Source organism: Papio anubis, chromosome 7 (assembly GCF_008728515.1).
Source record: "Papio anubis isolate 15944 chromosome 7, Panubis1.0, whole genome shotgun sequence".
NCBI classification, from domain to species: Eukaryota; Metazoa; Chordata; class Mammalia; order Primates; family Cercopithecidae; genus Papio; species Papio anubis.
Genome location: NC_044982.1, coordinates 158,928,034 through 158,948,681, shown reverse-complemented (window position 1 = coordinate 158,948,681; position 20,648 = coordinate 158,928,034). Strand labels below are relative to the sequence as shown.

General features: G+C 41.7%; 1 protein-coding gene across 2 annotated transcripts in view; it reads right to left on the bottom strand.

The window, feature by feature from the left end:
* Positions 1-20,648, bottom strand: part of GABRB3 (gamma-aminobutyric acid type A receptor beta3 subunit) — a 228,470-nt gene that overhangs the window by 45,396 nt on the left and 162,426 nt on the right. The window lies entirely within an intron of this gene.

Sequence of the window (20,648 nt, the reverse complement as noted above, 5' to 3'; positions counted from 1 at the left end):
AACATGCAAGAAATAAACTTGAAGTTGTAAGGAGAGCACTATCTCTAATAAGTGTAAAATCGTATTTTGAGATTCTGGTGACACACCGTCTTTGGATGCTGTCTTCAACTACCCTTGGAGACCGTTCCCTGCACACCTGAGTGAGGAAGCCTGAGTCAAGGAGGTCAAGATACACGGATGTCAGTGTGTTGAAGGGTTTTCATTTTGTCTCAGTTGTATTAAGCTTGTGAAATACTTTTTGGCATTAGCATTTCCATTTTTAAAATAGTCACACATTGATATAATAAGGGCAGATGCAAACTCTTCACGAACTGCATAAATACAAACTTCTCCGCATATCACCTGGTAGGACTGCTGTGGAAATGTTGCTGTCTGATGGTCAGGGACATGCTCGCTTCTGCAAACATTTGTCTGAAATGTCCCCCTATTGACTTAGGTATACAAGTGCTCCTTGTCAGTGTTACTGGAAAAGGCTGGATATGGTCAAGGTCTGGGATTCATGCTTAGAGTGAATCCAGCAATGCACACAGTCTCTTCCTCCATTTGTATGAATAGCTTTGATTCACTGGAAACACTGGAGAGAACAGATTAAAATGTCCATTGCAAGCACCGATTCTGATGTCCCTAGCTGGTCACTGGATGTCAAGGTCCTGGACCAGCTTTCTCAGAGAAGCTTCTGGAACTAAACAATCTTGGTCTCTCTCTCTCCTCAGCTTCCTCCTTTTTAATGTTTTCATTACATTTCATTACACCTACAAATCAGAATGTCCATTATTTGCTAACTTGCTGGCCTTTTGCTCACCCCCAGGTGAGCCCACAAGAGCAGGACTTTATTGCTCCTGTCCACGGTTCTCTCCCCAGTACCTAGAACGGCAGCACCCCCGACCACACATGCAGAGTAAGTGTCCTGTAAACACTCTCAGAACAAATGACTTTCGAGATAAGAGGACCAGGCATAAGCTGAAGTGTGGGACTCGAGCAAAATGTGGAAAGAGAGTTGGTTTAGTCCTTCTTGGCTTTAATGTCCCAAATGTGAGAGTAAGTGAGGACACATTCCCGCTAACAGGCACTCCCAGCGTGAGCCCTGGCTGTGCATGGTTATGGACTCTGAGAGCCTCCATGGGCTCACTGGTCAAGAGGCTTGGATAAGACTCTCCTATTTTTATGGTCAAGTGGTCTCGGTGAATCTTTATGTTGCAGAATTCAATTCTTACCCGCAGAATTCAATCCTGCAGAATTGAATCTAATGTTTGTGTGTGAGAGCTTTATGGCTTCAGGTGCAGTGAAGACCACAATGAAATGTTGCCTTCAGGGGAGTCCTAGATCTCTGATCACAATCTTGTTAAGCTGACAGGACCTGGAAGCAAGTTAGTAGCTCCTCTGGTGTGACTTCTGGCTTGCACTCAAGATGCCCAAACGTTCCAGAAATCTGGGCAAGAGTTGTATCTCTGGCCACACAGGTTAGCACCACAGCCAAGGCATTGCTTCACAGGTAACCATTTGGCCCTTTGCAGTCACCCTACAGCAACTCACTCTCATCTTCATTCCTCATTCCTCTGATGCAGGATGCACTGGCTGGTGGAGGCAGCTATCATGTTACCAAGAAAAGGAACTCAGATGCTAGGATGTAGGACCTAAATCGAATAATTCAGACCAAGAATTTTCCTTGAGCAAGTGCTTATTATTCAATGTGAAGAAGTCACAGGACATAGGTCAATGTTTTGGTTATCCTGATTTTCGTTTTGCTTTTCAAAATATATAAGAAAACACATTCATAGAACTGTCCAAAGGCTTTTGCTATGGAAACTTGTTGAGGATGTTGCTGGGAAAATTCTTGTGCTAAGTTGAGTGTGTTAGTAGCCCATTCCTCTCCTCTTTCCAGAATCCACGCTCTAGCCATGTCATTACAACTCTTCTCACCAAAGAGGAGCTGGCTGTTTGCCTACCTCTTGAAGGTGCGCCGACTTTGTGACCTGCTTTATCTAATATAATGGCTGGAAGTGACCATGTGCCAGTCCATGCTTAGGCCCCAAGATGCGTTCTTTTTCTGGGCTTTTCTGCTTCTACCTCTGCTGTGAGAAAGCCATACCCAGAGGAGTCTGCTGGTTTCAGGAGAACGAACACAAAGAGCAGGACTGAGGTGACCATTCATCTTTTCAGAGACTGCCCTGGGTAAGCTAATGGGTCCCCGACACCCAGCCTGTGAGAGCGCCAGCCAGAACCAGCAGAGATGCTCATTAACAACCCAGACACACAGGCAATGAGCACTTTGGGGTTACCGAATGCATCGAGGCTTTCCAGCTGATTGTTACACCACACTCTTGTGGCAACAGGTAACTGATACAGTAGTCAACACAAGTTCACTGCAAACATACAAAAGCATAAATTACCTTATCAGTATGTAGGAATCACAACCTGATACTTCTGAGGAGTGTCATAAGACAGCAAAACCCTTAGCAAAGAGCATTTTTCTAAAACAGGGACATCTGTTTCGATATTGAAGCGTAACTCCACCACCATTCAGGAATGCTCATTTCTGGGAGTGAGAAGTCCCATCAGGCGAAGGAGACAGGCCCAATGTACCTCCTCTCTTGGTTTTCAAAGAATTTGGCAACACGCTACACAAAGCCACAAACTGGCAATAGTGCTCCAGCCAGAACAAAAGGTGTATGCCAGATTCTAGAATACCTGAAAGAAAGGAACTGCCCAGAGGGTGGAATGAGAAGTTCTTAAGGACTACACCACAGGTTCAACCCTCTGAAGAGGAACAGAGAAAACAGTTTGAAAGAATCACGAAAGTACTTTGAGTCACTCCAACTACCTGGATCTAATTATGGCACTTGGGGGTTTCACAATCTAGAAATGCATTGTCCAAAACAGTAACCACCAGCTATGTGTGACTATTTATATCTACATTTAGAATTATTTTAAATTAATTTAAATGAAATAATATTAAAAATGTAGCTCCTCCGACGTTCTCGTCACATACAAAGTGCTCAACAGCCCCCTGTGACTGAATGGTAGCTACTGTACTATGCGGATTATGGATACCCCCATTACCACAGAAAGTTCCATCAGACAGCGCAAAAATAATAGCTTGCTATCTGTGTCTCTAGCCTCTGAGAACACGACTCCCTGGATGAATGTAGCTGGGGGGATATGTTCAAATGCATGGAACCCAGAGGCTTGAAGGAAAGCTGTCACAGCTGGAGGAAGCCATGCATGCCGGCGTAGAAAATGTCACTCAAGACTCTACCCAAAGTACCACAAAGTGTGTCTGATTTCATGGTTTAGCTATAACTCAGCAGCCGGACAGGAAGACCTACCCTAATTAACTGACAACTAGGCATAACAACCGGACCACCTTCGCCTGATCTTCACATTTATATCCTAGAGGCTACAGCCTCCAACATGAGAAGGAAACTCAAGTCAAGATCACCATATCCATATTGGCACCAGCAAGTCACTTTGTTTCTATGAGTCTGTCCCACCAAAGCATAAACATTCTGAATAACAGAAGAGATGTCCCATGAAAAGCAATGGAAGCATAGAAAATGAAAGTTGAAAAATTCACATGACATGTGTCTGGTTACTAAAAGGTATGAGTGGATACGGCCTCTTTTCAAGAAGAATGGGGAGGCAAAAGAACATTCTGAAATGAAGGCATAAATAGACAGAAGACGCCGCAACACTGAGAGATGAATGCAAGAAATCCTAGCCACAAATGCCAAATTGAAATCTGTACTGAAGACAAGGCGATAGAATTAACATGGCTGAAAATCCTTTAACAGCATGGAAAGCTTCTTACATTTTAATGGGCACATACGTTACTGAAGGACCTTGTTAAAATTCAGATTCTGTCCCAGCACTTTGGGAGGCCGAGGTGGGTGGATCACAAGGTCAGGAGTTTGAGACCATCCTGGCTAACACAGTGAAACCCCGTCTCTACTAAAAACACAAAAAATTAGTTGGGTGTGGTGGCACATGCCTGTAGTCCCAGCCACTTGGGAGGCTGAGGCAGAATTGCTCGAACCTGGGAGGCGGAGGTTGCAGTGAGCCGAGATCGCGCCACTGCACTCCAGCCTGGGCAACAGAGCGAGACTCCATCAAAAAGAAGAAGAAGAAAAAAATTCAGATTCTGGAATTGGGTGAGACTTTCATTCTGAAATTCCCAGATAATGTTCCCAGGTGATGCTGATGCTGGTCTCGGTGACCCTATTTTTAGTAGAAAGGAGACGGCAAACTTGTAAAACCTACTCAAAGGCAGAGGTAGAAAAAAGCAGCATTGAAAACAGAGGAGATGATAGATATTGAGGGGATAAAATGGACATGTAACTGAGATTTATTAGAGCAAGACCAAACAGCATCCAAATTAGCAAATTAAACTTAAACGTGAAAAAATAAAAAAACATTTTAATTCAAATATAATATACACAATATCAATGTACCATTTTAGCGATTTCTTTTTTGTTTGTTTTTGTTTTGTTTTTTGAGACAGAGTCTCGCTCTGCCACCCAGGCTGGAGTGCAGTGGCGTGATCTCGGCTCACTGCAAGCTCCACCTCCCGGGTTCATGCCATTCTCCTGCCTCAGCCTCCCGAGTAGCTGGGACCACAGGCGCTTACCACCACGCCCAGCTAATTTTTTGTATTTTCGGTAGAGATGGGGTTTCACCGTGTTAGCCAGGATGGTCTCGATCTCCTGACCTCGTGATCCACCCACCTCAGTCTCCCAAAGTGCTGGGATTACAGGCGTGAGCCACCACGCCTGGCCTTTTTAAGTGATTTTTAAGTGTATAATTCAGCACATTCACATTGGTGTGCAACCATCACTACTATCCATTTCCAGAACTTTTTCATCATCTCAAACAGAAACTCTGTACCTTTTAAACAGTAACATTGATGACCCTAACCCCAGCCCCAATAACCTCTAGTTCACACACTGTCTCTCTGAATTGACCTATTCGATAGGTCACCACATATAAGTGAAATCATATAAGTGAAATAGTTGTCTTTTTCTGCCTAGTTTAGTTCACTTACTATATTGTTTTCAAGGTTCATCCATGGTGTAGCATGTATAAGAATTTCATTACCTTTTAAAACTGAAAAATATTCCATTATATGGATATACCATATTTTACTTCTCCTTTCATCTGTTGGTAGACATTTGGGTTGTTTCTACCTTTTGGCTACTATGAATAATCCTACTATAAACATTGGCGCAAAAATATCTGTTTGGGTCACTTCTTTTGTATCTACCTAGAACTGGAATTGTGGATCATATGTTAATTTTATCTTTAATTTTGAGGAACCACCATACTGCTTTCCACAGTGACTGAATCACTTTAAATTCCCATCAGAAATCCCTAAGGTTCCTATTTTTTCTTGATTTTGACAACATTTGTTCTTTTCATTTTAAAATATATATATATTAAAATGTTACATATATATACATATATATATCAGCCATCTCTAATGTGTGTGATGTAGGATCTCACTGCAGTTTAAGGAAATGTAAGTCAAAACCACAGTGAAGTACTACATCACACACATTAGGATGGCTATTATCTTTTTTCCTATTTCCTTTAGTTCTTTGTCCATATTTTCCTTTACCTCTTTGAATAAAGAGATTTAAAGTCTTTATCAAGTAAGTCCAATAATTAGATTTCTGCCAATTTATTTTGTTCCTTTGACTAAGCCATGTTTTCCTCTTTCTTTGTATGCTTTGTGATTTTTTTCCCCTGAAAACTGGGCATTTCATTATTATAATGCGGTCACTCTGAAAATCAGATTCTTTCCTTTGCCTAGGGTTTGCTGCTTTTAACTTTATCAGTCCATTTGTTTTGAGTCATTTCTAAACTGTTTTTGAAAAGATTATTTCTTGTCAAGGTTAATCAGTGAAGTCTCTGTTGCTTTAGCTCATGTTTAGAGAATGTTTTACATTTATTTATCTATGTATGTATTTATTTATTAGAGATGCGATCCCACTCTATTGCATAGGCTGAGTGTAGTGGCCTGACCATAGCTCACTGTAGCTTCAAACACCTGGGCTCAAGCGACCTTCCTGTGTCAGCCTCCCAAGTAGCTGGGACTACAGTCATGCACCAACATGCCTGGCTAGATTTTTTCTTTCTTTATTGTTATTTACTTATTTATTTGGTAGAGACAGGGTCTTGTTGCATTGCCCAGGCTGGTCTAAAACTCATGATCACGACTGATACTCCCACCTTGGCCTCCTAAAGCACTAAGATTACAGGCATGAGCCACCATGCCTAGAAAATGTTTTAACAAGCATTTCCTTAAGTGCCAAGAGCTGAAGGAAGCAAACAAAAAACGCACAAAAAAGAGAACAGCATTCTTTCTCAGTCTTTGCAGACTGGCTATGTACTGGGGTATACTTTCCTCTAAGCCTAGGGATTAACCAAAAGCAAAAATTGGAGGTTCCTTAGGACTTTTCTGTGCATACTTCTTGTCTAGGCATGTGCATGGATTTTTAAGTACCTCTATATATGTGGCTGCTTTTGAATGACCTCATTTCTCTAAAAGTCTCATCCCAGCTTCTCTTTTGAGCCTTAGATGGTCTATTTTATGCTTCCATCCAAAATCTCCCATCCCAGGCATCTTTAGGTTCGTCTTTACCCTGCAGCCTTAATGAGCACTGCCTGCCCCTTCTCTTACTTGCATTCTGAGTTAGGCAAAACTGAGATGAACATCTTGCTTCAGTCCTTCAGGCATTCTCCAGACAGTTTAGAACATATGTACACAATAATTTGCAAATAAGATCTGCTCTGCTGCCTCTGGTAGGAGAGGGAGAACTGGGTATGAGGCTGCTGCCTGCTCAAAACCGAAACAATCCCTGCCCTAGGATGAGGGTGGGGGAAATGGCAAGTGAAAAATGCCACAAAACTTTCCTGTTGTTTTTAATATAGCCTTTTGCTTGATTGGGCATTTGACTGATTACTGTGAACCTTAAACTGATTTCCAGAGCTTCTACAAGGTTGGTTCAGACAGCTTCTAGTTTTTGTTTTGTTTTGTTTGGATGTTTTTGTGAGGGGACAAGAGCTTGGAGCTTTTCAGTCTGCCACTTTGCTGATGGTACCATCCAAGTGGAGCCTAAAGCCACCCCATTTTGGATGGTAATCTGCTATTCTGACTTCTGATTAACCCCTGTTCCAGGAATGCCTCTGAGATTTCTACTTTTTCTGCTGTTACCATAAATCTTGACTTTCAGTCAAAAGAGCCTTGACCATCAATCCTGCCCTTAAGCAGATTCACACAGCATTCTTGCCTCTCCCTGAGAGGTCAATCAACGTCGATGGTCCTACGCATTCCCTCACTAAGGCGCAGAAGCCCTGGATCTTGAGGGTAATTGTGTGAGGATCCACCATCTTGTCTCACTGCTGCCTGAGACAACGACACGGCGCCTGTTCTTAAGTTCTCATTAAATGTGTCTTTCTAAGAAACCGGATTTGTCAGCCTCTTTCGTTAGCCTCTCAGCTTCCGCAGCCTTTGGGGGTAGGTGTGCACAGACCTGCCCTCTTGGGCTAACCAACACAGGGGGCTGATGGGGGTGGGTGTGGCCTGAGACCTGCCCACTGCAGAACAACCCAACACAGGGGCTGATGGGGGTAGGTGTGTACAGACCTGCCCACTGCAGAACAACCCAACACAGGGGCTGATGGGGGTAGGTGTGTACAGACCTGCCCACTGCGGAACAACCCAACACAGGGGCTGATCACAGCAGGAGAGTGCGGGTGTTTCCAAAGCAAGAGAAGGGTCTTTGCAGGCAAGAGAAGGAGGGTGTTTACAAAGATAGATAGGAAGTGAATAGAGTTACGATATAAAGTCAAAGCCTAGTTCTTTAAAAATATAAATAAAATAGATATTTCTTGATACGAACAAACACAGCTATAAATGAAAAAGGGAATATAACAGTTATGTTCTAAAAAGCTTAAAACATAAGAAAAAGCGATGTACATGTGCATGCTAATGATTAGAAAGGCCAAACAAAAACGACATCTTCCTGAAAAACATGAATTCTCAAGGTTAATGCAGAAAACCTCGAGACCCGTAAGTACTGCGGAAACCGAAGCCCGTGTGCCAGCGCGGAAACCGAAGCCCCGTGTGCCAGCGCGGAAACCGAAGCCCCGTGTGCCAGCGCGGAAACCGAAGCCCCGTGTGCCAGCGTGGAAACCGAAGCCCCGTGTGCCAGCGCGGAAACCGAAGCCCCGTGTGCCAGCGCGGAAACCGAAGCCCGTGTGCCAGCGTGGAAACCGAAGCCCCGTGTGCCAGCGCGGAAACTGAAGCCCTGTGTGCCAGCGTGGAAAATGTTACTCAAGATCCTTTACAAAGCAGCATGTATTTATAAAACATTCCCCCCAAAATATTTCATATAAATTATATATTTATGGGTAAACCTTTAAATGCTTAAAAGAACATCAACCCTTTCAGATACAGAAATTTCCCATACAACATGGCACATGTATATATATGTAACAAACCTGCACGTTGTGCACATGTACCCTAGAACTTAAAGTATAATTTAAAAAAAAAGATATCCGAAAAAATTAAAATTCTATACTGACAGAAAATAGAATGTTTGTTTAGGGATAAGGAGTAAGAGATAAACTGCAAATGGACAACAGGGAATGTTTTGGGTAATAAAAACATTCTGTTTTGATTGTGGCGGTGATTACATGGGTATATGTATTAGACGAATCTTATCAACCTAGAAATTGGGTATATGTCATTTCATGTAAAGTATACCTCAATAAAGTTGATTTTGAATGAATTAAATGATGACAGATTGTAGATTCTCTTAAAGGCTTTGAAAAAATAAAATCAATAAGCCTATCATTCTACAGAAAAAAAAAAAAATTTCCCATACAATATAATCCACTGCAGAACATTAAAAAAAGAGAGAAATCTACTTGATTCATGTTAGGACAAAACACAGCAAAAAAGAAGACATATATAATGTTGCTACATTTAAGAGACTGTATATGGTATATATCACAGATAAATGTGAGAGACAACCTTCATCAGTCCATTTTCTGTTGTTTGTAACAGAATACATGAAATTGGGTAATTTATAGGAAATGAAATTTCTTTCTTACAGTGATGGAGATTGGTAAGTCCAAGGTAGAAGGGTACATCGAAAGAAAGGTAAAGAACATTGCTGGAGAGCTCTCTGAAGAGTCTCGAGCAGTGTAGTGTGTAATATGGCCATCATGAGGACAGTGTAGTGTGTCATACGGTCAGGGGGGCAGTGTAGTGTGCAATATGGCTGGGGGCAGTGTGAGTGGCCATCTGGCCGGGGGACAGTGTGAGTGTGTATGCAGGCCGGGGGGCGGTGTAATGTGTATCTGGCGGGTTGGGGGCAGTGTAGTGTAATCGCTGGCGGGGGCGGTGTGGTGTGTCGGCCGGGGGGCGGGGCGGTGTGGTGTGTATGTCATTGGGGGGGCACTGTGGTGGTGTCGCTGGCCAGAGGGGGCAGTGTGGTGATGTGTGAGGGAAGTGTAAGGTAATATCTGTGAGAGGACAGTGTAGTGTATATACAGCCAGGGGGGCAGTGTGGCGTGTATCTGTGGGGGCCAGTGTGAGTGTGTCACTCTGACGGGGGCAGTGTAGTGTGTAATACGGCTGGGGGGCAGTGTAATGTGTAATACGGCCGGGGGGCAGTGTAGTGTCGGCCGGGGCTGGTGTGAGTGTGTCACTGGCCGAGGGGGAGGGGCAGTGTGAGTGTGGCCGGCAGGGGGCGGTGTGGTGTGTCATGCGGCTGGGGGCAGTGCTGGTGGTGTGTGGCTGCGGCTGGGGCGGGGCAATGTTGGCGGTGTGTGGCCGGCAAGGGGGAGGCGAGGTGTGAGTGTAGCTCCTGGCCGGGGAGTCAGTGTATATGGCGGGGGCAGTGTAGTGTGTCATCGGCTGGGAGGCAGTGCTGAGTGTATGTCGGCCCGGGGGCAGTGTAGTGTGTCATACGGGGGGGCAGTGTAGTGTGTCATACAGCAAGGTGGGGCAGTGTAGTGTGTCATACGGCGGGTGGGGCAGTGTAGTGTGTAATACGGCCGGGGGGCAGTGTAGTGTGTAATACGGCGGGGGGCAGGTGTGGTGTGTGGCTGGCGAGGGGGCGGTGTGGTGTGGCGGCGGGGGGCCGAGGGTGTGGTGTGTCGGCGGGGTCAGTGTGGTGTGTGTGTGGCGAGGGGGCAGTGTAGTGTCCTCTGGCTGGGGGCGAAGATGTAGCGTGTATCTGTGAGGGGGCCAGTGTAGTATGTCCTCTGAGCGAGGTGAGGCAGTGTGTGGTGTGTGGCTGGGGGGCAGTGTAATGTATGCTCTGGCGGGGGCAGTGTAGTGTGTCTGACGGGGGCCCAGTGTGAGTGTCCTCACGGCCGGGGCGATGTGGTGTGTAATACAGCAGGGGGCGAGGTGTGCTGCATCATGCGGCTGGGGGGCAATGGCAGGTGTGTGTACGGCTGGGGCGAGGCGGTGTTGTGGTGTGTGGCTGGCAAGGGGGAGGCGGTGTGGTGGTGGCGGCCGGGGTCCGGTGTGAGTGGTATGTATATAGCGAGAGGCAGTGTAGTGTGTCCTCTGGCCAGAGGCAGTAGTAGTGTGTCCCATGTGGGGGCAGTGTAGTGTGTCATACAGCAAGGTGGGGCAGCATGGTGGTGTCCTCACGGCCAGGTGGGGCAGTGTGAGTGTCACGGCGGGGGGCAGTGTGGTGTGGCTCACGGCCCGGGGGCAGTGTAGTGTGTAACCACAGCGGGGGCGGTGTGGTGTGTCATCTGGCGGGGGGGGCGGTGTGGGTGGTGGCGGGGGCGGTGGTGGTGTGGTGGGGGGGCGGGTGTGGGTGTGGTGGCTCGGCCAGGGGCTGGGCAGGCTCAAAGTGGTTTGGAATACCCTTCCTCTTCTTATAAAGCCACCGGTTCCTCTCCCATGAATGCCCATTACCCACTAATCTATAAATGGATTAATCCATTCATGAGGACAGAGCCATCATGACCCAATCGCCTCTGAAAGGCCCCACCTCTCCATGCTACCACACTGGGGATTCAGTGAGTTTTGGAGTTCAAGGAGTATTGGAGGGGACATTCAAACCATTGCAGGGCTTCCTACGACCACCTCTACACCGGATAGTTTATCTAGGAAACTTCAATAAATTGGCTCGTGTTTCTTGGAAACTTCAGCCAAGCCATGATGCTAGGTGAGAAAGAGGGAACTTGGAAATAGATTTCTTGGGAGAGTTTACACACATCTTGAAGAAAGGCTGGCACCTTCCAAGTGGCATACAAGGAGTAATGGTGCCTACTTTATACCTGAGAAAAGTGCTGTTAAGGTGACAAGATACAGGAGACTGAATAGGAATTGGCCTTTTAGATGATGAAAACGCAGGCATATCTCCTGTTGCACACACACGGGCTACATGGATGAAATGGAGGTCCTGGATTTCTCATGGATCCTCTACAACAGGGCTGCCTAGATGAGTACAGCAATGGAAGATGACCATGAAGGATACAGTCCTAGAGCTAACAAAAGTCCCAGGAAATTCCATGGAACAGAAAACTAGTCTACCATCTTCACCACCAATACCCAATTTCAGTCAAGGAATTTGCTGGAAAGGTCTGAGAAGAGTTAATTTTCAATATCTTCCAGGTCAGAGTATGAAGCCACCAACAGTTAATGTAAAACTTCTTATCCATTTTTTCCTCCACCCCCAAAATTAAATCTCTAAAATTAGGGAAGTCATATGTAATTTATCATACTGGGTAGGGGCAGGGAAAAGAGAAAGTAGAAGGCAGAGAGGTTGAGAAGCCCCAAGTCCCTGCTCTTTGCCACTGCAGGCTTCCAGTCTGAAGTACAAATGGGCTGTGTAAAGGGAAAATGTTAATGCTAAATCTGATTTTAGTATTAAACACCGAACTGAGAATACCCATGTAACATAAAGATAGAAAACAACTTTTACTAAAACATTGGCAGAAAACCATGATATGTGCTCAAATTTCACAAAGGTAGAGAAATTTTATACTTCCCTGAACAAAGTTTAATAGTAGGGTATAACTGCATTATGACTAGATCACAGTTTTTTTGTTGTTGTTGTTTTGTTTTTTTTTAAGCAATAAACTCAAATAAGAATTTTTAAGGAAAAAAAAAAAAAGGTAAATTAACCAAGAGCAAGGCAAAATTAAAAAAATTTTAAGAGGATTACCCATCATCATAAAATAGGACTTATCCCAGAAATTGAATGGATTGGGTCGGGGAAGTGATGTCACCGAGCTGGTGGAATAGGAAGTTAGACTCCACCTTCACCCCTCCACCCCACAAAGAAAGATCAAATAGCCACTGTCTACAGACCAGAACATCCTTTTGAAAATTTCAATATTGAAACAAGCCCAAGACATCCATTTGGTCTGCAGAACTGATTGAAATCCAAATTAGAAGAGTAAAAAGAATGGTCTGTCTTTGACTGCACTCCCCTTCCCCAAGTCAGCAGGATGCCAGAAGAAAAGGATTTCTATGGGCACACATATTCTACATGGGGAAAAGAAAACTGGAAGTAGTCATCCAATTTTCCAAGCATTTGGAAAGGCTTCCCAGGAAGCCCACCCCAGTTTCACCTCACTTAGAACATTAGGGGGAAACAACACAGCTAAATTGCCCAGGGTTAGATAGAAACAAAGAAAAGAGGCAGAAGTCAGAGTCACCAGCAAACAAATCTAGGTGGTACTTCTGTTTCTCCCAGCTGTGGCACCAAAATTGAAGGTATAAACCAACCTCATAAACCACCCACGAAGCTGATTCGGTTGCCTTCAGAAACAGAGTGGGAAGTTTCACCTAGCTCGAGTTTCCAGATGGCTAGTGAACATGCTCAGCCTCAGGGCCTACCCAGTGACCCTGCCCAGGCAGGGAGACCCTCACCTCTGCACATTTTGGAGAAGTGTGGAAGCTAGACCAGCTTGACCCAGGAAGTCAAGATGATTCCACTCACCAAAGAGCCTGCACAATGACCTTGCCCAGGAAGGGAGACTCCCACTTCTATGCACTTTAGAAAAGTGAAGGGGCTGGACTAGCTTAGACCAGAAAGTCAAGCAGTGTTCCATTTAGCCAAAAGTCCACTCAATGACCCCACCCGGTAAGGAAACTTCTATCTTTGCACATTCCAGAGATGGAAAGGGGCTAAACCTGCTTGAGCTGGGAGGTCAAACAGCTACTGAATTCAACAAAAAGGTGATTCCACATCAGAATGGGCTCCACCCATCCTGAACAGTGACCCCACCTAACCTCAGGGCCTGGCCTGCAGCCCTGCTCAACCACAGATCCCAAATAGCAAAAGTGCCCAGCCAGGGAATAGAGTCCATAACCAGCCTGACCAGGAACCATCATAGTACCTGGCCAGCAGCTCTGCCTGATAGCAGAGTCCAGCCAGTAGCCTCACCAGAGAGTGGAGCACAGTCAGCAGCTTCATTCAACATCAAAGCAAAGGCAGTGACGCATCAACCACAGAATTGAAAAGTTCTGCCTGTGCAAGGTTGTCATGAGCTGGCCTTTCAGAATGACAGGCTAGAAGGTAGAGAGGATGAGATAGTGAAGGTCTATCACTGTCAAACAGAAAAACAAACAAAACAACAACAAAAAGAAAAACATCTGTAAAGGCCAGAAGAAGAGCTATCTTCTCAAATGTGCAGACAACAATGCAAGGACACAAGGATTAAAAAGAATCAGGAAATCATGACACCTCTAAAAGAACTAATAAAGCTCCAACAATGAACCCCCAAGAAATGGAGATTATAAAATGACTAGTAAAGTATTAAGAATAATATTCAGAAAGAAGTTCAGTGAGCTAAAACAATATATAGAGATAAAATTTACTACAATATGAAAAACAATACTCAGAGCAAAACATTGACAAAGAAGTAGAATGAATAGAAAAGAACCAGATATAAATCTGCGAGATAAAGACTACAATGATTGAACTAAAAAATTTAATAGAAAATTTCAACAGCAGACTCTACCAAGCAGAAGAAAGGATCAGTGAACTGGAAGATAAAATATTTGAAATTATCCAGTCAGATAAACAAGAACAACAAAAGATTTAAAAAGAATGAAGAAAGCTTCTGAGTATCATAGAACACCATCAAGAGACTAAACAGTCACATAATAGGTTTTGTAGAAGTAGAAGAGAAAAAAAAAAGCCAGAAAGCATATTTTTAAAAATAGTGGCTGAAAACTTTCTTAATCTAGTAATAGATATCGATACCCAGTTAAAGGAAACACAGAAGTCATCAATCAAATTCAACTCCAAACAAAAGTCCACTAAGACATATAATAATCAAACTACCAATGATCAAACACAAAGAAAAAGAAGAAAAGCATCCGGAGATAAGAAACATCACATCTAAGAGGTGCCAATACAACTATCAGCAGACTTATCCACAGAAACCTTGCATTCCACGAAAGAGTGGTGTGATATATTCCAAATGATAAAGGAAGAAAACTGTCAACCAAGAATATTTATCCAGTTAAGCTGTCATTTAGAAATGACAAAGAAATAAAAACTTTCCCGGACAAACCAATGTAAGACATCACTATTCTCTAGATCTGCCTTACAGAAATTGCTACAGCAAATTCTTTAAACTGAAACAACAAGCCAAAAATTAATAATATGCAACATATGAAGGAATAAAACTCAACCATATAAGTAAAACAGTATCAAATTCAGAATACTTAGGTTAGTAATGATGATGTGTAAGATAATGTTATCTCTAGTATGAGGGTTAAATAAGAAAACTGTTAACAACAACTATAGCTACCATAAATTGTCAGGGAAAACACATCACAAAATGTGGTAACTTCCGACATTAAAACATAAAATGTGTGTGTGGGTGGTAAAAGTATACAGTTGTTGTATGTAATCAAAATTAGCTATTATCAGCTTGAAATGAGATGCTATAAGATGTTCTACATAAGGCTCATGGTAAGCACAAAGCAAAAAGCTTTAGAAGAAACTCAGAATAAAAATAGAAAGGATTCTGCCAGGCGCAGTGACTCACACCTGTAATCTCAGCACTCTGGGAGGCCGAGGCGGGCAGATCACCTGAAGTCAAGAGTTTGAAACCAGCCTGACCAACATGGCGAAAACCCGTCCCCACTAAAAATACAAAAATTAGCTGGGTGCCTGTAATCCTAGCTACTCGGGAGTCTGAGGTAGGAGAATTGCTTGAACCCGGGAGGCGGAGGTTACAGTGAGCTGAGATCGCACCATTATACTCCAGCCTGGGTAACAAAGCGAAACTCCGCCTCAAAGGAAAAAAAAATAGAAAGGATTCAAGGCATATTACTACAGAAAGCCGCCACAAAGGAGGACAACAAAAGAGGAAGAAACAAAGTATCCACAAAATAACCAGAAAATAACTAACATGATGATGGTAGTAACATCTTACCTATCAACCAAAGACTGCTGAATGTTCAAACTGCATTCAAATAAGGCAAACGCCCAGCTGTAACCAATCTCGCTGTTTCTGTACCTCACTTCTGATTCCCGTACCTCACTTTACCTTTTTGGTCTATAAATTTGTTCCGACCACGGGGCACCCCTGGAGTCTCTGTGAATCTACTGTGATTCTAGGGGCTGCCCGATTCGCGAATTGTTCATTGCTCAATTAAACTCTCTTATATTTAATTTGGCTTAAGTTTTTCTTTTATCTATGTATATATACAGACTCCACCAAAGAACTGATATAACTAATTTAAAAGTAAAATCAATGTGGCAAAAGGATTGTTAAAGGCCAGAAATTCTACAGTAATCTGAGCAACATAACAAGACCCATCTCTACAAAAAGTCTTTTTAAGTTAGCCAGGTATGGTGGCACACACCTTTAGTGACAGCCACTATGGAGCCTGAGGTGGGCAGATCCCGTGTGCCCAGGAGTTTGAGGTCACGGTGAACTACGTTACTACGTTACAGCCTGGCTGACAAAGGGAGACCCTGTCTAAAAAAACACTCCCCAAACAAAAAAAAAAAAAACAAAAAACAAACAAATAAAAAAACTAGGTAAGTCATGGGATATAAAAACAACTTACAAAGAGCATTAATAGTAGTGTTTCTATAAATTAACACTAAATTATCTGAAAAAAATAAGGGAACAATCCCATTTACAATAGTTTCAAATAAAGTAAAATAAAATACTTAGGAATAAATTTAACCAAGGAAATGAAAGACCTATACACTGCAAACTATAACATTCATGAAAAAAAATTTTTTAAAGATACAAATGAAATATATCTGTATTAGAAGGATTACTATTGTTAAAATGTCCACATTACTCAAAATGATCTATAGATTCATTGTAATCCCTATCAAAATTCTGATGTAGTTTTCCATAGAAATAGAAACAAAAATTATAAAATTCATATGGAACCAAAAAAAAAAAAAAAAAAAAAAAACAAAAACAAGAAAAAAAAAAAAAAAGAAGAAAATTGGAAGGATCACACTACCTTATTTCAAATTATACTACAAAGCTATAGCAATTAAAACAGCATGGGACTGGCAAAAAAAAAAAAAAAAAAAGACAAATCAGCCAATGAAATAGACTAGAGAGCCCAGAATAAACCCATTCATGTACTTTCAATTGATTTCTGACAACAGTGCTAAGAATATGTAATGGGAAAAGGATAATCTCTTCCACAAATGATGTTAAGAAAACTAAATATCCACATTCAGAAGAATGAAATTGGACCCTTAACTCACACCATATACAGAAATCAGCTCAAAATTGATTGAAACTTAAATGTAACTAGGAACTGTTAAACTACTAAAAGAAAACATAGGGGGAAAACCACATGACATTAGGCTGGGTAATGATTTTTAAAATTTGATTTGATGCAACAAATGCAAAAATAGACAAATGAGACTACATCAAGCTAAAAAGCTTCTGCACCAAAAACAATTAATACTATACAGAGACAACCAACAGATTGGAAGACATATGTGCAAACAATCCATCCATTAAGGGGTTAATATCCAAAATATTTAAGGAAGTCAAACAACTCAACCGCAAGAAAACAAAAAAATATCAATTTAAAAAATGAAGAAGGGACCTAAAGAAACATTTCTCAAAAGGAGAAATGCAAACAGCCAACAAGACATGAAAAGAAGTTCAACATCACTAATCATTAGGGAAACACAAATGGAAACTACAATGAGATAACATCTAACACCTGTCAGAATGACTAGTATCAAAAAGATGAAAGATAAGTGTTGGCAAGGATGTGGAAAAAAGGGAACCTTTGTACACTGTTGGTGGGAATGCAAATTAGTGCAGTCATTATGGAAAACATTATGGAAAACTCAAAAAACTTAAAATAGAATTACCATATGCTACAGCAATCCCACTTCTGGGTATTTACCCAAAAGATTTGAAATAAATTTACTGAAGGGATGTCAGCACCTCCAAGTTCACTGAAGCAGTATTAACAGTAGCCAAATTATGGAATCAACCTAAGTGTCCATCAACAGAAAAATTGATTTTTTAAATGATAGACACACACACACACACACACACACACACAGTGGAATACTATTCATTCTTAATAAAGAAAAAAATTTTGTCAGTTGGGACAACATTGATGGAATTGGAGATTATACTAAGTGAATTACACCACTCACAGAAAGAAATGCCACATATTCTCAGTTATTTGTGGATTCTACAGTCGAACTCACATTAGCAGAGAACAGTGGTTATAGCGAGCGGAGGATGGGGGGAATGGGGCAATGATTATCAAATGGTAATTTGTAAGCATGTCTTGGAAGGTAGATTCACTCTGTGAACAAACTATATCTAGTTTATTTTTGGTTCAATACAATAATTCTTTTAAGAAACCATGAAACAAATCTACTCAATATAAAATGCATTTTAAAACTTCCGTAAATCAGTCAAAACTCATTCCTTTTATCATATAAAGCTAATTACTTGAGTCACTAGTACTGCTATTTCTGAGCCATTTTCCCTATTCATATCTACATTGTGTGGTTAGGCAGCTGCTATATGGTGTCACATAATAAAATAAAGGACTTCCCATATTATTTTTAAAATATCTGTTAGGCAGGAAGAATATGTTCTTTTTAAGTTCCATTGAAGAGCATGGTGAATGCAGTTAATAATAGAGTTTTATACATTTCAAAGTTGCTGAGAGAATACATTTGAAATGTGCTTACCATTAAAAAAAAAAGTTTAGTTCAAATACCAGCTAGCTAGATAAATACGTTAGCTCACTTGATTTAATTATTCTGAAACTGACCCAATTGTCCCATAGAACTGTTGTTTACAGTTTCTTTTGAGTAACCATAGAAATTAACCCTTCCCGTCTTCAAACTTGAGAAACTTACATTTGTCTTACCTGAGTTATTTTCTCTAGAAACCAACTATCAGGCCCCACAGACAGTATCAAGGAACTGACACCTACTGGCTCACCACATCTGGACAATGAGATGCCAGACCCTCACCCATCATGATTGCCTGATCTGCTTCCTGTTGACCAACTCCTCTTCCTTATCCCTCCCTAATTCCTGTTTTCCCATATATAGATTTTTTTTTTTCCCCCGGATAATACATTAGGTTGGTGCAAAAGTAATCGTGGTTTTTTCCGTTAAAGGTAATAGCAAAAACTGTATATAAACCCCCAATTTTTGTTGGTCGAAGAGATGGATTTGAGACTGACCTCCCGTGTCCTCAGCTGAAGCATCTGGAGAAAGCCTTCTTCCTTGGCAACACTCACCTCAGTGATTGGCTTTCTGTGTGGCTTGTAGCCAGACCTAGACCAAACCCCTGGTATTTCAGTAACAGATTTTGGTTCTGTGATCATAAATGTGTTGGTTGTTGCAGCAGTTGGACTGTGTTTTTGGTGACTGATTGTGTATGTATCGACATAGTAATGGGAAATCAGAATTTGATAAGCTGATACTCTTTTATAATACTGTTTGACCCCAGTATTCTTTAGAATCTGGAGAAGTTTGGGCTCCCTATGGACCTCATTTTGCTGTTCAGTGGGAAAGTGGGATGGAGTTATGTGATGATCTTCTGTAGTGCCGTTTGGCCCCAGTGATCTCTGGAGCCTGGGGAAGTTTGGCCTTTAAAAATAAAACCGGAGGCCGGACGCGGTGGCTGACACCTGTAATTCCACCACTTTGGGAGGCTGAGGTGGACGGATCACGAGGTCAGGAGATCGAGACCATCCTGGCTAACACGGTGAAACCCCGTCTCTACTAAAAATACAAAAAATTAGCTGGGCAAGGTGGCGGGCACCTGTAGTCCCAGTTACTTGAGAGGCTGAGGCAGGAGAATGGCGTGAACCCAGGAGGTGGAGCTTGCAGTGAGCCGAGATCACGCCACTGCACTCCAGCCTGGGCGACAGAGCGAGACTCTGTCTCAAAAATAAATATATAAATAAAAAAATAAATAAATAAAAACTGGAAACTGCTTTACCTAAAACTGTGGTTCACAGCCTTCATTGGATTACCTATCAGAACAAATTTTAAGCATGTAAACCTGTTCGTAAACTGATGGGTTTGTATTGCTATCTCATTGCTAGAGTTTCAAAGTAAAAGATGAAAATAGAAATGTCTTCAGAACTGTCGGCATACATTTTTGTCTGGGTTTTATATTTGTCTCTGCTAGATATTTTGAGGTGTCAGGATTTCGCACAGAAGGTTATAAAATTATAACTCAGCCAAAACAAAATGATCTTTGTTTATGTGACATTGTTTGAGAAATGGCTAATTTAGGGTTGTTGGTTTAATGAAAACAGCTGTATCTTCTGAGTTACTGGCCAAAATACCCATGTATTTAATCTTAAGGTCCTTACACAGGTGAACACCTGATATTCACATTTTAAAAAATGGTGGACAAGGAAGTAACTGCAAATGATAAGTAGCTTTGTATAATCTCAGTTCTCAGAATGAATCTAGATAAACTCTTTAAAAAATGAAAGGCTTGAGTAGATGTAAATAGAATAAATCCTGGTAGGTGAACTTTTTGTGTAATTTAAAACCTTAAAATTCTTTTGATGTTCATTGGATGTCTGGGTCATTTCTAGTCAAATGAAAATTGTGAGGAAACATTTCTATAAATTACAGAATGGTTCTCATATGGAAAATGCTAACATTTGATAGGCAGTTCAGGATTTCTTGCTTCGTAGGTTTTCACAAAATTGAGTATTATTAACAATAAGAATTACAGTGAAAAGTTTTGTATATAAAATATGCCAAAGAAGATGTGTACTTATTGAATAAAAGAATGTTTTGCTAATTCAGATTTGATCTAAAAGTTGATTCAAATTACGGTCTATGCTAAATTTTTGTCCTAAAGTAAAATGACTGGTTATTTAAAAAACGGAAAATTTATGAAAACACAGAAAGTCCAAGCATGTCTGTGTAAGGCATACATACTTTTTTTTGGTTTCTCTCTATGTCTATCTTCATGCACATGCAGAGGAACTAGCAAGTTGAAAAAATTTAGATAATAATTGTTTTAAAACTAGATAGAAAATTGGAGAAGCTGGTTTAATTAACATTGGTCATAGTTAAAGCTCTTAGCGGTGATGAAAGTAAAATAAGAAGTATTGTAATGAACTACATTGGCAGTTTGACAATTCCTTTTTAATA